Here is a 16478-nt window from a genome sequence, read left to right on the forward strand (position 1 = left end):
TTTGGTGTCATTTTAAAGATACAAATATAATCTATTGTTATAAATTGTTGTTGAATTTTTATTGTTTTGTGTTTTACTTATTTCCTCTTTCGTGATTTTTAAAAATGCTTTACACACTTGTCTCCTAAGTTAAGCCTTGTCGTTCGTTGCCAAGCTACCAAGGGTTGAGCAGAGGAAAATACGCCTCCACACGGGCAGACGGCACCTGATTGCCTCACGAGACTTACCAATGGACCTACCGTGGTCTTTCTGATGGGCAACTCCGCACGTATTTTGGACTCCCCATTTTACATATCGACGCTGATAATTAGAGATAACTCAGTGCTTTTTGGACCTACTACTGGTTCTGAGACTTCTCAGACTTACCTTGTTGACACCATTACGTCAGTTTCGGCCTTGAAAAAGTCACTGGTGTGATGAAACACGTGTTGGCTGTGTTTAGAATTATGCTCTCTGTTTTATTGAACACTACTTCGTTCAGAATAAAGGAACTCACCTCCTGAGACAAGATCTGAATACCGATGTGCTTGATTTCTTCATCCACCTCTACCTTAAATTACAAAATGCTATGACTTTTTTCTGTTCCACTGTCGTATATTGTGTGCTGTGATCTATTTTGCTCAAGGGTTGAGCTAGGTTTAATTCATTGAGACCTAAGATGACCTAAGTGGGGGTCAGTGACCTATTGTTAGGTGTAGATACTTACCTGCCCACACCACTAGTCCACTTTCCAACAATATAGAGCATGTTAAAATGTGCCACAACATGTCATATTCATAACAACAAACCAAAACTTAATAACAGTGTATACTGACAAAGAACACAATGAAGATTTCAGGTCATGAATACTTTGCCTACTTAGTTACACATCATACAAGTATATATACATGCTTTCTTAATCTTTCTTTTACCCACACCAAACTTCCACCTTTTATACTTAATGGAGGTGGGAGTTTAGGTTACGTAAGTTGTCCAGTACAGTTTATAATGATTGGATACTACCTTAACTTCTGAATTTCATATATTCTTTTTTCCGATGGCTCTAATAACACTTTTTAGGTAATATTTTCAGGGAACCTTGATGCTATGGGCTATGTGTCTCTCGAGATGGTGTCCAAGAGATGGGAATGCAATGCTTCAGGTGACTGAGCAACACCGGGGTTCGGCCTTATGTATGTGAGGTCAGAACATACTGGGTTTACAGCTGTGAACTGTAGTGAGGCTGTAGAGAACTTTCCAAACACTTGGGTAAATAAATAACAGAATGAATAAATGAATGTTGACATGTATCTTATATACAGAACCTTCAATTATTTGTCTTGGTTCTGGTTTATTAAATAAATATTGTTGGTATCTTGGTCAAGCCATATGATGGGCTTCAAGAGATATGTTAGACTCTTAAGGGTCTCATTACGAGTGTGGTAGTCCAAAGGCCACCATACCCTTGTTGATGGTCGGACCGCCGCACTCCAAGGGGTCCAATCAACTAAGTACAACCCTCGCAGGTGGACCCGCCCGGAGATCACCATCCCAACTGGGAACATGGTTCCTGGTGGCATGACGGTGGTCTAAGTTGTATTCAGCCAGGGCAGTTCTGAACTTAGTGCTGTCTAGCTGATTACAACTCCCCTCATCACCAGCCTTTCCGGCATGGAAAGACTGGTGGTGAGGGTGAGCTCGGGCCACCTGGGGGCCCTTGCACTACCCATGCCTCTTGGCATGGACACTGCAGGCCCCACCTGCACAGCACCATCAGAATATGCACTGTCTGCCTTGCACTCTGGGGAATTGGCCCTGGACTGCGTGGGGTCACCTTTGCTAGTGCAAGGGTGCCCTCACACTTAGTAACTTTGCACCTAACCTTCAGTAAATGAAGGTTAGACATATAGGAGACTTATAAGTTACTTAAGTAAAGTGAAAATGGCTGTGAAATAATGTGTGCACAATTTCACGCAGGCTGCAGTGGCAGTCCTGTGAAAGGGTTTGTCTGAGCTCCTTATGGGTGGCAAAAGAAATGCTGCAGCCCATAAGGATCTCCTGGAACCCTAATGCCCTGGGTACCTAGGTACCATACACTAGGGACTTATAAGGGGTGGTCCAGTGTGCCAATTAAAATTGGTAAATGAAGTCACTAGCCTATAGTGACAAATTTAAAAGAAGAGAGAGCATAAGCACAGAAGTTCTGATTAGCAGAGCCTCAGTGAGTTAAGCACTATTCAAAACACATTACGGCCACAAACTATGAGCACTGGGGTCCTAACCAGCAGGATCCCAGTGAGACAGGCAAAAACATACGGACATACAGGTATAAATGGGGATAACATGCCAAGAAAGATGGTACTTTCCTACAGGTGGGAGCCCCAGTAATTGGATTAGAAAAGGGGCGTAAGGCTGTGTTAGGGAAGCTTAGCCAACACCAGTGGGTTGGCTCAGCCAGATGTAACCTCCAAGAAGAGATTTTCTCCATGTTGGATTTTTAAGGACTGTTGGTTTCTGGGTTTAATTTTTGTTACATTTCGTAGAAAGTAGTCACCCAGGAGGGTGGTACTCTGCACCCAGGTTGTCAGGGGTACCCCTTTGCTTGCCAGCCCAGGAGCAAGTATAAATATAGCAGAGCTGCCCAGCAATTCATATCCCTGCTGGAAACAAATACTGGCGAACAAGGACTGCCCTGCTGAGCCCCTGGTCTTCACCTGAAGGACTGCACCCACAAGGACTCTACCAGCTGCACACTCTGAGCTTCATCACAAGAAGGACTTTGCCTTGCTTCTGCAACTCCAGGTTTGAACGCCTTGTAAGCTACAGCTACAAAGCCAGAGTCCCCTGCATCAAGTCCTGCAAGAATAGCCCAGCTGACCAGTGTCTAATGGCCATTTGAGGATTTTAACCAGGTGCATTCTTGGAACAATAGGCCCAACTTCCAATGAGCAACTCAGAGTCTCTGGAGCCTTAGATCATGTTTGTGTACACTTCAAGTGCCCACAAAAGGTGTTCTGCAAGAATTTCAATAGGTTTGGAAATGATTGGAGCAACTTTGTGAAAAAGCTCCATAAGGTGACCAAGAAGTCAACGAGAGTCAAGCCAGCGATGCTGAACCGCGTCCCAGCCTGATTTTCAGTTTTGTCCTGCTCAAGCTCTGGAGCTTTTCCCCCTCAATGAGACTTCTGGGAGTTGACTGGGCCTCACGCTGAGCTAAGCCTACGACATTGTATCACAAGCCGGCATGAAGAGGATCCTCGATCGAAAACAAGAAAAAAGCTCCAAAAACAATACTAAGTCAGATGGTTAAAATTTTGTTTGAGGTCTACTTCTCAGTGTATCTGACTTGGTCTCCATCACGGTCAGACTCAAACTCTGACTTAGCCCAAGTCAAGTGCAACCAGATGTTCCCTGTTGACCCTTTTTGTTTTTAAGCATTAGAAATTTTGAAATTAGTGTTGGATTGTTATTGTGTGCTGTGTTTTACTGTTCTGTTGATATTAAGGGGCGTATTTAAGAGCCCCTAGTACCTCCTTGTGCCACATTAGCACAATTTTTTTTTACACTAATATGGCTCAGGAGGCCAAAAACGCAGCGCCATATTTACAGAGTGGCGCACTGCATGCATTTGTTATCTTTTGTGCTACATTATGCCTGCACCAGGCATAATGTATACAAAGAGGATGTCCCCCCATTAGGGGGGCTGAAAAAATGGTACAAAGAAATGGACTCTAAGAGATTTCTTTGTAGCATTTTTTTCAGCACTTTTAACGCCTGCTCAGAGCAGGCTTTAAAAGGAGGCACACCATGGATTTCAATGGGCCTCAATGAGCTTTGCAGTATTAGCGTCAACATTTTTTATGCTAATCCTGGAAAGCTCCGGGCTAGCATAAAAAATTCTGACACTAGTCCCCTAACTACTGCCATGGTGCACCACACACATAGTGGCATTAGGGGGCAGCTAAGGGGCACAAGAAAAGTGGTGCTGCACTATGTGCAGCACATGTTTTCTTAAATATGCCCCTAAATGTTTTACCTCCTGCCTCCTAAATTAAGCCTAACTGCTTGTGGGCCAAGCTACCAGGGGTAGAGCAAGGATTAATTTATTGAGAGCTTGACTGGACCTTGTATGGGATTCTGGTCTGTTACTAAGTGCAGGTACTTATCTGTCTTACTGATAATCCACTTTACAACGCATTCCCTTTAGACAGCCACACACAAAGGGAGCTTACGTGTGAGTGGTAGGCCATCAACATCCTGATGGAACATCCAGGATAGAAGGGAACCTGAATGGGCATTGTCCTGCCACACACAAAGGGCTGCATACCCTGCTGTAGTGAGTCTGGAGACAGGGTGGGAAAGGAGTACCTCTGTGGACTTCAAAAACCTTTCTTTGAAGTCTTCCACACTTCAAAGGCACGACTTGTTATAAGTACTGGTTCTCTGACACCACCAATTCAGTTTACTTCTGGATATGTGGATATGTGGGCCCTTGGAAGTGTTTTTTGGATCCTGAATTCAAGCTTTTAGGCTCTTTGTGACCATAAATGGGCCAGCTTGTGCCAGAATTGGGCTGCCCACAAGAAGATCAGTGCTAGGTCCCCCCAAGTCCGTCTCTACACACAGTAACCATTGTTGATTGCAAATGCTAGGCTTTAGTCAGACCATCATGACTCCATCACAGTCTGCCTGATTTACCCCAGTCAGGTACCAACAGATAGCCCCAGTTGGGGCTTTATGCTTTTTCGCACTATATTACATTGTAATCTTTAAAACATCATATCTCGACTTATACTTATTGGATTTTTGTCGGTTTAGTACGTTCCTAACCATATGGGATGTCTTTTGTGTGGTGTTTACACTGTTTTAATGTTTAAAGTGCTGCACAAATACTTGACACATTGCCTCTGTTAAAAATGGGGTCTCTGGTTGGCAGTCATTTTGCACTCTGTCCAAGCAGGGACCCTCACTCCAGTCAGGGCAATGAAGTTACACACTCAACATAACCCCGGTTCACCCTCTTGGTAGCTTGGCACAACAAGTGAGGCTTGTCTCAAAGGCTATGCGTAAAGTATTTGTACCTACATACAGTAATACTGTGAAAACACTACAAAATGGACATCACACCAGTTTATAAAAATAGGAAATATTTATGTAAATCAAACAACACCAAAATGACAAAAATCCAACATACACCAGTAAAGATGTGAATTTTCAAACGCATAAGAGTCTTACTCGATAGAAAACAATGGAAATGTTGATTTTACACAGAGTATCTGGTTTGCATCAAAAATAAAGTTGCAAGGGTGAGCGTGTGTCAGAAAAGTCAGGGATATGTTAATTCCTTACTTGCAAGTGAGGCACTGTGTCATTTCTTCTCCAGCTTGGTAGGTGATGCGTTGTTTTTCTCTCTCGCAAGAGAGTGATGCGTTGATTTCCAGACAGGGCACCTCGGATCTGCACAGGTTCACGATTACTTTGACGCTCAGCGACGATGCAGGAGAAATCTGGTAGCACAGTGTTAGAAAACCACGCTGCATGGGATATGTGTCGTTATCAGCAGCTGCAAGCGGGTGTTCTCCAGTGTCGATTTCCCAGCCGGGATGCAGGTGGCGCATCAGTTTTAGCCGCAAATTGGGTGCCACATTTTTTTCCAGCTGCGTTGCAGGTGGTGTGTCAAAAAGGTCCTGGCATGGAGTTCTGTGCATGGATTTCAGTCGTTGTTCTGCCAGCTTTACCTTTCAAGGGCCCAGGAATTGAATGGGACACCCCTTGGTAGGGCAGGCGTCTCAGCAGAAAGTCCAGGTGCTGGTAGAGGAAGTATTTGATGGCCCTGAGACTTCAAAACAGGAAGTAAGCTCAATCCAAGCCCTTGGAGATTCTTCACAAGCAGAAATATACCACAACGTCCAGTCTTTGCCATCTTTCAGGCAGAAGTCGCAACTGCAGGTCAACCCAGCAAAGTACAGTGACAGGCAAATGGGTAGTACTCCTCCAGCTCTTCAGCTCTTCTCCTTGGCAGAGATTCCTCTTAAAAATCTGGAGCTTTTGGTCCAATACTATTCCCCTTTCTGCCTTTGAAGTAGGCAAGATTCAAAGGAAAGTCTATGTTGTTTACAGGACCCTGTCTTGCCCAGGCCATGCCCCAGACACACACAAGGGGTTGGAGACTGCATTGTGTGAGGGCAGGCAAAGCCCATTCAGGTGTAAGTGACCACTCCTCCCTCTACTCCTGCCCAGATGGCTCATCAGGATATGCAGGCTACACCCCAGCTCCCTTTATCTCATTGTCTAGAGGGGATTCACAAACAGCCCAACTGTCAGTCTGACCCTGCCAGCGGAATCCACAAACAGGCAGAGTCACAGAATAGTTTAAGCAAGAAAATGCCTACTTTCTAAAAGTGGCATTTTCAAACTGACAATTTAAAAACAAACTTTACAAAAATATGTATTTTTAAATTGTGAGTTCAGAGACACCAAACTCCACATTCTTTCTGCTCCCAAAGGGAAACTGAACCTAAAAGTTATTTAACCGCAGCCCTGTGTTAACCTGTGAGAGAGATAGGCTTGCAAAGTAGAAAACTGATTTGACAGTATTTCACTGTTAGTACATATAAAACACATCGGTACATGTCCCATCTTTAACAAACACTGTACCCTGCCCATGGGCTACCTAGCACCTACCCTAGTGGTGTCTTACATGTATAAAAAGGGAAGAATTGGGCCTGGCAAGTGGGTGCCCTTTTCATACACAAACACTGTAGTGGCAGGGCTGAGCCATGTTTACAGGGTTACTTATGTGGGTGGCACATTCAGTGCTGCAGACTCACTAGTAGCATTTGATTTACAGTCACTGGGCACCTCTAGTGCCTTTTACTAGGGACTTACTAGTAAATCAAATATGCCAATCATGGAAAAGCCAATTACTCATACAATTTACACAGGAGCACTGGCACTTTAGCACTGGTCAGCAGTGGTAAAGTGCTCAGAGTACCAAAACAGCAAAAACTAGAGTCCAGGACACAGTCAACTCATGGGAAGCAGAGGCAAAAAAGAGAGGGGAGCCTCCTAAATTAAGCCTGACTGCTCTGTGCCAATCTTCAAGAAGGTGAGCACAGGTTAATTTATTGTTACCAAGAATAGAATTGTGGTTCCAGCTTAAACAGGGTGCATAACTCTACAAACGATGAGCCCAATTTATTTCAATGATTAAGGTCATGTCAACTTGTATAATGCAGCTAATCACCTGTGAGGGTATCCAGATGCTTGCAGGGGCCAAGGGACTTAGTTGAGCAGCCAGGTCTTGAGCACTTTTTGGAATTCTGGTAGAGAATGTTAGGTCCAGAGCTGCAGGGGGAGGACATTCCATGATTTTGCTGTGAGGTAGGAGGAGGAGCGCCCTCCGCTCTTGCTTCTGTTGATGCGTGGAGTGTCAGTTACAGAGAGGAGGAGCAGGTGACTGCAGGTTGGTGGAAGTAGAGAGAGTTGCCATAGTCGAGTCTGCTAGTGATGAGGGCTTGGATGAAGGTCAGGGGCATAGCTTGGTCACTAAGAATGGAGGGGTGTGAGTTTCAAATTTTCCAACAATCAGGCTGGCATATACTGTTGAAATACATTATACTGCATTATACTAAAAATAGGGATCATGAAAGTGGATAAATGGGCAGTGGAAAATTAGACAAATTCAAATTGGTAGGGGTACTAAGTGAGAAAAAACAAAACATTTAGTAAAATAACTAAATATTTTTGACCTTCAAAGCAGAGAGGGAAAGAGTATGTATGTGTTTTTGTCTGTGTTTGTGCCAAAATTCCTTGTGAAATCTGACAGACGCCTCATCACATCTGACTGAAAGCACCTGTACCCAAGTATTTCCTAGAAAACACATTTGTGTTTAGCGTTCAGGAGGAACCACTTGAAGATTTTTTGTAGCTTGCACAGAGTGAAGAAGCAGGCAGAGGAGACTTTGTTGATTGGGGACTTCATGGTCAGCTTGCTGTCAAGGATGATGCTGAGGTTTCTGGTGCAATCTGACGGAAGGTTGCTAGTTCTAGCTCCATGAGCCACGAGGAAGATTTCCAGGGAGTGGCGTCACAGAAGATCAGTACTTCTGTTTTGTCAGTGTTGAGCTTCAGGCAGTTGTCCCTCATCCACTTGGGGACACTCATTCACCTGTCAAAGCTGTTCCTGGTGGTGGTGTGGTCCTTGGAGAGGGAGAGGATGAGTTGAGTATTGTCTGCGTATGATATATTGTTAAGTCTGTGGAATTTGATGATGTTGTCGGAGAGAGTCAGGTAGGTGTTGAACATGGTGGGGCTGAGGGATAAGCCCTGAGAGGCCTAGCAAATGATTTCCTTGGGTTTGGAAGTGAAGGTAGGAAGGCAAACATTCTGTGTTCTTCCTGTGAAGAATGAGGCAATCCATCTGGGAACATCACTTTGGATGTTGATGTGTTGTAGCCTAATGATCAGCATATAGTGGGATACAGTGTTGAATTCTGTTGGTATGTCAGTAAGGATCAGGGCCACCATCTTTCCTCAGTCGAGGAGGGCTCGGGTGTCATCGGTGGCTGCGATCAGGGTGATCTTGTTGCTTTGATTGCTGCTGAATTCAGCTGGGAGGTGTCAAGGAGAGGATTCTGCACAAAATATTGGTGAGTTGCTGATGCTTTCTCCAGGACCTTGCCTGGGAAAGGCAGTGAAGAGATGGGCCACTGGTTTTTGAGTTTGCTGGAGTTGGCTTGTGACTTCCTGAGTAGGGCTTTTATCTTGGCGTGGTTCTATTCTTCTGAGAACGTGCCGTGGTTATTAAGGTGTTGAGCAGGGAGATGAGAAACAACATCATTTGGATTTACAGAAAAATCATGATTTAACTATCACAGAATTGACTATCAACATGGATGATATATCTATGGATCCAGCAACAATTATTTAGAGAACATGTCCAAAATAAAAATAATCAACAAAAGGCAAATGTGTTTAGAGAATTGTCAATTTTGCAGTTTCATAAGAGGATATTACTTGCATCTGTTTATGGTAGTTTTGGTGGATCTTTTTCCATTGGTCCTCATGACAGCCTATCCTCAAGCTGATGTTGCCTCAACAGTTGCAGGGTTAGAGGTGATGGCAGATGGCTCCTGGAATTGCAGGGCCTCCCTCTCTGTAAAAAAGGTTAATGTAGGTTTCTCTAATTTGGTGAAACCCCAGAAAGAAATAGAAGAGTCGCAAACAGCCCTGTATATGTCCCTAAACTCATCCTGCAACAACCCAGACAAGAAGCATAAGACAGATATTTGCCTTTCAATTAGGTCATAGTGCTCCCTCTACAAGTGCTTAATGTCACCCAGGAGTTCTTTTTTGTCTCTGAGGAGGTCTATTATCTGGGCCACGTGTTCTTTTTGCCTGGAGACTGCTCCAAGGATGTTTTGGACTATAGTTTCCCAAAAACTATGGGCATCAGTGGCCTTGCTCTGGTGTCAAATTGGTCCCTCCCACTGCCCACACTACCCTCTGGTTTTGGCAGAGTTGACACCATCACACTGGCTCAGCTGTAGATGTTGGTTTCCGAGTTGTAGGTACCAACCAGGAGCCAGGACTAGGGTGCATACTGCAGATATAAATATTGCTGTTGGACCACAGGGAGTAGTGGTGACTACTGGCTGTTGCGGAGGTGGGGGCAAAACTAGTGTTGTATAAGTGGTAGTATTCAGAATGTGGCTCACCCTAGTAGCCTGCCAAGACACCCCTGATGGACCAGGCTGCTTCTCATCCAATTAGGACTAGGAGGAGTTGTGTCCCCACTGAAGGCCTCTGAAGGAGTTTGTACGCTGGTTGGATTTGATGGTGTGGTTTGAGGACCATCTGCTCTAGAAGCTGGTCCTATAGTATGACATGATTGTTAGTACAGCTCTGTGCAATAGTATGTGTAATGGTAATTCTCAGCCCTTTTACATTTATAATGCATATTTACAAAATCTGAATTATGAACACAACAGTAATAAACATGCTAATGTTTTAATGGCAAGGGAGAGGATAGTTAAATACTCCTTTGATTAGATATCATCTACTTACACATCTTCAGTCAGACTTGGAATCAAGTAATATTTTCTTAATTATGATGAAGTAATATGGTAAATATGTCTATCACATCACAAATGCAAGTCATCTCCCCAGAGTGATATCTAGCCCTTTATCATGTTGAGATCTCTTAGTCAACCAGACATCAGCCCTCATTATGACATTGGGGGTTAATCCTGCTTACCACCACGCTGACGGCCGCCAACTGACTGTGGCGGCGGCAGATATCAGTTCACCATATTATGACACACACACCAATCCGACAGAATTCAGCCACATAAACAAATCCGCCAAACCAAAGGTCAGTGATAAACTGGTGGTATCAAAACCCACACCGTTACGCCAACAGAACAACGCCCACCACATTATGACCCACGAATCACCACGGCAGACATTTAACGGCGGTTAACCATTGGCGGTACATAACCGCCGCACTCACAATGGACACTGTTTAAAATGGGGTCTTTGGTTGGCAGCCAGGTTACCTCCTGTCCAAGCAAGGACCCTCACTCTAGTCAGGGTAAGTCACACACAATCAAAATTATCCTGTGCCCACCCTCTGGTAGCTGGGCACTGAGCAGTCGGGGTTAACTTTGAAGGAAATGTGTAACATATTTGTGCAATAAATCATGCAATAACAAAGTATAGCACCACACAAATGCACCACACAGTGTTTAGAAAAATATATAATATTTATCTGATAAGATGCAGGTCAAAATGATTAAAATGCAACAAGTATATGTTGAAATACCACTGTAAAAGTGATATAAAGTTACTTTAGTCTTTTGAAAGCAAAAAAATTTCTCTTTCAAGCACAAATTACATGGTTTGACATGTAAGTGTCAAGCCCTCCGCCCTCCCAGCCCCGGAAGACCCATTCAAAATTCAGATGTATGTAAGTGAGGCTGAGTATACTGTGTTTGGGGTGTGTTTGAATGAATGCACAAGGAAGCTGTCAACTAAACCTAGCCAGACGTGGATTGGAAGGCACAGGAGGATTTGAGTGTAGAGAAATGCTCACTTTCTAAAAGTAGCATTTCTAAAGTGGTAATATAATATCCAACTTCACCATTAAGCAGGATTTTGTATCACCATTCTGGCCATATTAAATATGACCTGGCTACTCCTTTCAGATCAGGATCTACCACTCAAAGAGTATATGAGGGTAGCCCCAGTGCTATCCTATGAAAGGATCTGGCCTCACAGCAGTGTAAAAACGAATTTAGGAGGTTTACACTACCAGGACATATAGAACACATATGTTCATGTCCTGCCTTTTACCTACATAGCACCCTGCCCTATGGACTACCTATGGCCTACCTTAGGGGTGACATATGTAGAAAAAGGGGAGTTTAAGGCTTGGCAAGTACTTTTAAATGGCAAGTCAAAGGGGCAGTGAAACTGCACACACAGGCACTGCAGAGGCAGGCCTGAGACATGGTTAGGGGGCTACTTATGTGGGTGACACAAACGGTGCTGCAGCCACTAGCAGCATTAATGTACACTGCCCTGGGCACATGTAGTGCACTAAGCTAGGGACTTACAACTAAACAAAATAATCCAGTTGGGTATGAGCCAATGTCACCATGTTTTAAGGACAGAGCATATGCACTTCACCAATAATTAGAAGTAATAATGTGTGCAGAGTGCTAAAGCCAGCAAAAATGAGGTCAGAAAAAGAGGAGCAGGAAGGCAAAAAGTTTGGGGGTAACCCTGCAGAAAGGCCATTTCCAACAGACACCCATAGACAAAACAACACCACATTGGACAATTCAAACACCACACACATGACACCCATACACACACCACACACACACCCACATTACCCACAACCCTTTACGAATGCAAATCATTGGCACAAGACTGACACCAGGACCACCTAGCCAACTAGAGCCACACACCACTAACACCTGTACACCACTCACGCATCATACATCACACACCCCAAAACATTATCCAACACATCCTCACCAACACACATCACGTAACACCCATGGCACCACAAAGACACCCCCATTTCACAGAGGAGGAGTTTAGGGTCATGGTGGAGGAAATTGCCAGGGTAGAGCACAGCTACTTGAAGCATAGGTGGACCAGATATCCATTGCAAGGAAGATGGAGCTATGACGGAGAATCGTGGACAGGTTCAACGCCATGGAACCGCACCCAAGAACAAGGAATGACATCAGGAAGAGGTGGAACTACCTACAGGAGAAGGCATGTTCCATAGCAGCAAGACACCAGCTCGCTATCCAGAGCACTGGCAGTGGACCCCCACCCCCTCCCCCACGACTCACAGCACAGAAGGAGCAAAACTTGGCAATACTGCATCCTGAGAGCCTGGCCAGAGTTGGAGGAAGACTGGACACGTGTAAGTCAACCTTTAACAATTATCACCTCCCATACCTGCATGCCATCACATACCCTCACCCTCAATCCCATCACTTCACTACATCCCACACACTCCACCATCACATCTCTTCAATCCCAATGCCAAGCCCTGCATCCTGTATCAGTGCATGTACACCTCTCACAGCCCTGCATGGACACTGTTCACTCTTCACTAAAGCATGCATAGCAGAGAGAACTAACAATTCCACCATACACCAACATACACAAGTAAAACCTGGCAGGACAACACCAACCATAGAGGAGTAGCCAAGGATGTACAATATGTCATACACATTAACCATAACACATCATTTACATCCCCACAGGTACCATACTGTCACTGGAGAGAAGGTGTCAGCACTATCCAGTGCCTCAACTGAAGAGGCCCACAGTGATGACAGTAACTCTGGTCTTCAGGATCTGGACGATCTACCTGGCCCATCAGAGACCACTGGACTGCCGATTACCCAAGCCTAGTCACAGACCACCACAGAGCATCCCCCATCAGGAAACAACACCACAGAACTAACCCAGCATCCTAAAACCTCTGACCCCCAGGACACATCAATCAGCAGTGTGCCCATCTGTACAGGGACCGAAGACCACACCTAGCACACAAGACAATCAGAGACCTGGGGTCAGTGGCAGTGGGCACACAGTTCAGAGGGCAGAGGCACAGGCCACCAGGGACACTGGGAGGACTATTGTGCGCTAGGGGGAGGACAGGCCCAGGGAACCGACTCTCCGAGATTCTGGGAGCCTACCAACATTCCCAGGAGACGATGGGCCAGATCCTAGACAATGTGCAGGAGAACAGGCATCTACAGAAGGGACAGTACCAGGGGATCAGGGAGGACTTGCAGGCCATCAACAACAGCCTGATCTTCATTGCAGGGGTGCTGGCAGACACAGCCAACATTATGAGGGAGGCAGTCTCACACCAGCAGGCCCCTGCCACTAGCCAGTCATCTGAATAGCCTTCCACTTCCACTGCCGCTAGTGGCCAGGAGGCCCCGCAACAGGACTCACAGGCCACCAGAACCCCTCCCCCTGCAGAAGGTGAACCACCCCACAAACGTTCCCTGTGATCCAGACAGAAGCCAGAGACACTTGCCAAGACCCCCGCCAGGAAATTAGACTCTCCTGATTGTCCCCCTTGTGTCCCACACAGTCACCCTGTCCACCTTAAACTGCCTTTGCTCCCCTTCTTATGTCCCCTTGGCCAATGTACCTGTGCTACAAACAGACTGGAACAATACCCTGGACTTTCTTCCATCATCACCACATCCCATTGCACTTTCCTCCTATATGTTAGCACTTCAATAAACACCCTTTGACAAAACGTCAGAGTATGTCATGTATTTCAATTATGTATTGATTGAAACAGGTACAACTAGTGCAAATGAACTGTACATAGAATAAGCATAGAAGTAATGACCTGTAGCTAGCTGCTGTGATCACACCAGGAATATTTGTCATATCACTATCATCTGTAAAATGAATAGCCAGAGGGAACAGTAAGTGGGCAAAGAAGAGGGAAATTCCAGTATGCCAAGGCCACACAGAATACTACCAAAGTCATTGAAATGTAAAGTTCCACTGTCTCACCTGTGTGTCATTGGAAGTACTGACGGATTACAGTTGTTCTGTTGTCCTCATCCTCATCCTCTGCCTCCTCATCCTCACTGTCACAGGGGCATCTCCAGTCTCCTCCTCCTGCAGAAAAGGGACATGGCGTCTGAGGGCGGCTAGGTTGTGCAACATGAAGCATGCCACCACTATCTGGCAGACCTTCTTGGGTGAGTAGCACAGGGATTTACCTGTTAGATGAAGGCACCGGAACCTGGCCTTCAGGAGGCCAAAGCTTCTCTCAATTATCCTTATGGTTCGCCCTTGTGCCCCATTATAACATTCTTCTGCCCTTGTCCTGACATTCCTCACAGGGGTCAGCAGCCATGATAGGGTTGGGTAACCACAGTCACCTGCAAATATTGAGGGACAACATCTAGCCACACACTATCCTATATGGCCAACACCTTACACATACGCTAACATGTACTGGTTGGGAACCAGGGCTCACGTATTGGCCACACCCTGTGCCTCTGTAGTTGGCCCATCACATTTGGGACCCAGTATACTTAGCATTGACAAGCACACCATCTGCACATTCATAGAGTGGAAACTCTTACGATTCCTGAACACCTGTTCATTCTGGCAGGGGGGACAAATGCAATATGTGTTCCGTCAATTACCCCAATTACATTGGGGATATGTCTTATATTGCTTAAAACTCAGCCTTCACAGTGGCCAAATCCTCAACCTGTGGGAATGCAATGTAGCTGCACATGTGTTTTATCAGGGCAGACAAGACTCTTGTCAGCATTATTGAGAACGTTGGCTGTGACATTCCAGCTGCCAAGCCCACTGTCACTTGGAAATAACCAGTTGCCAGGAAATGGAGCACTGATAGAACTTGCACACGAGGGGGGATCCCAGTAGGGTGACGGATAGCAGATATCAAGTCAGGCTCCAATTGGGCACACAGCTCTGTGATTGTGGTGCTGCTCAGTCTGTAGGTGAGTATTATGTGCCTGTCCTCCAGTGTAGCCAAGTCTACCAGGGGTCTATACACGGGGGTATGTCTCCATCTCATATTCATCTGCAGTGGTAGGAATCTAAGGGACAAAAGAGTAAGGAGCCTGTCACAAACTGAACAATGGAGCCACAACAGGAGTTTGTATTCTGAATACATGAAATGGGTCATTGTGATCTGTACAGTATGTGCTTATTTCTCCTGTGATGCAGCATTATTCCATAAGCCTGTTCCCCCTCCTGAAATGGCATCTACCTGTCCTGTGTGGAGGGACAGGTGGAAGTGAGGTAATCCCGCTGACGTTGTGTGTCGTGGCGGTAGGTGATGGGGAAATGCCATGCAATTCCTCATTGGTTAAAATTGGGCTCTGTGGGGTACAGTGGCCAATGGTGATCTACGCCGACGGTGAAGGTATGCACCGCCGCGGACGTGACCGCCATTTTCTATGATATTCCTCACTTGTTTCCTGACCTTCCATAGGAGAGGAGCTACACTGCATGTGCTGCTGTGACCTGTGTCTGGAACCTACCATGGCCTGTGTGACTGGGGAAAGGGCCCCTGCCTTCACTTCGGAGGAGTTGGATGGGCGCTTGAGGGCAACACAGTAGCCACAAGGGGGTGAGTAGAGTGGCTATCATTACAACTTACGCCTGTTGAGAGACTGTGACATTGCACTCCCCAGGACCAAGCACAGGGCATGCTGCCCCCTCCAGTGGTCTTGTTTCTGCATCCGGCTGAGGTCCTCCCCCCCCCAAGGTGCATTCCTATTTGCCAGCTGATGCCCCTGCAGTGTTCTCTCTGTATTAGTGCAGGTATCGAGTGGGGCCTTGCACTTTGCCCTGTGGCCATGTGGCCCCTGTGAACTGAGCACTGGGCAGTGTCTCTTTTTTGTACATTTCTATATATCTGTTGCATTGGCAAAACATATTATTAATTTTGTGTTGATCTAATTACAATCACTTTAGTCTAGTAGTAGTAGTAGTAATACTTTATTCGACTTTCCAATAAGTCATAAAAGCAATAAAACGCATCTTATATATGAAAAAACACAATAGATACACTGCATACAATAAAATATAAAAGAATAAATACCAAAGTTAAGATACATTATCATGGTAATTAGTCCAGTCACAAAAATTTAAATCACCTAATTAAGTTGGTACCAATGCGCCCATAAACTTTCTTGCGGTTATTACTGAACATAAGAAGTTAACCAGAATTCCACACATTTCCATAGAAGATAAAGGTGGTCATTACAACCCGGTGTTAAAGCGGCGGTAAAACCGCCAACAGGCCGGCGGCAAAAAAATGGAATCACGACTGTGGCGGAAACCGCCAACATAGACAGCCACTTTAACACTCCGACCACCACGGCGGTACAAACAAACACCACGGCGGTAACCGCCAACAGACAGGTGGAGGACAATGTACCACCCACGCT

This window comes from Pleurodeles waltl, chromosome 3_1 (assembly GCF_031143425.1).
Source record: "Pleurodeles waltl isolate 20211129_DDA chromosome 3_1, aPleWal1.hap1.20221129, whole genome shotgun sequence".
Taxonomy (NCBI): domain Eukaryota; kingdom Metazoa; phylum Chordata; class Amphibia; order Caudata; family Salamandridae; genus Pleurodeles; species Pleurodeles waltl.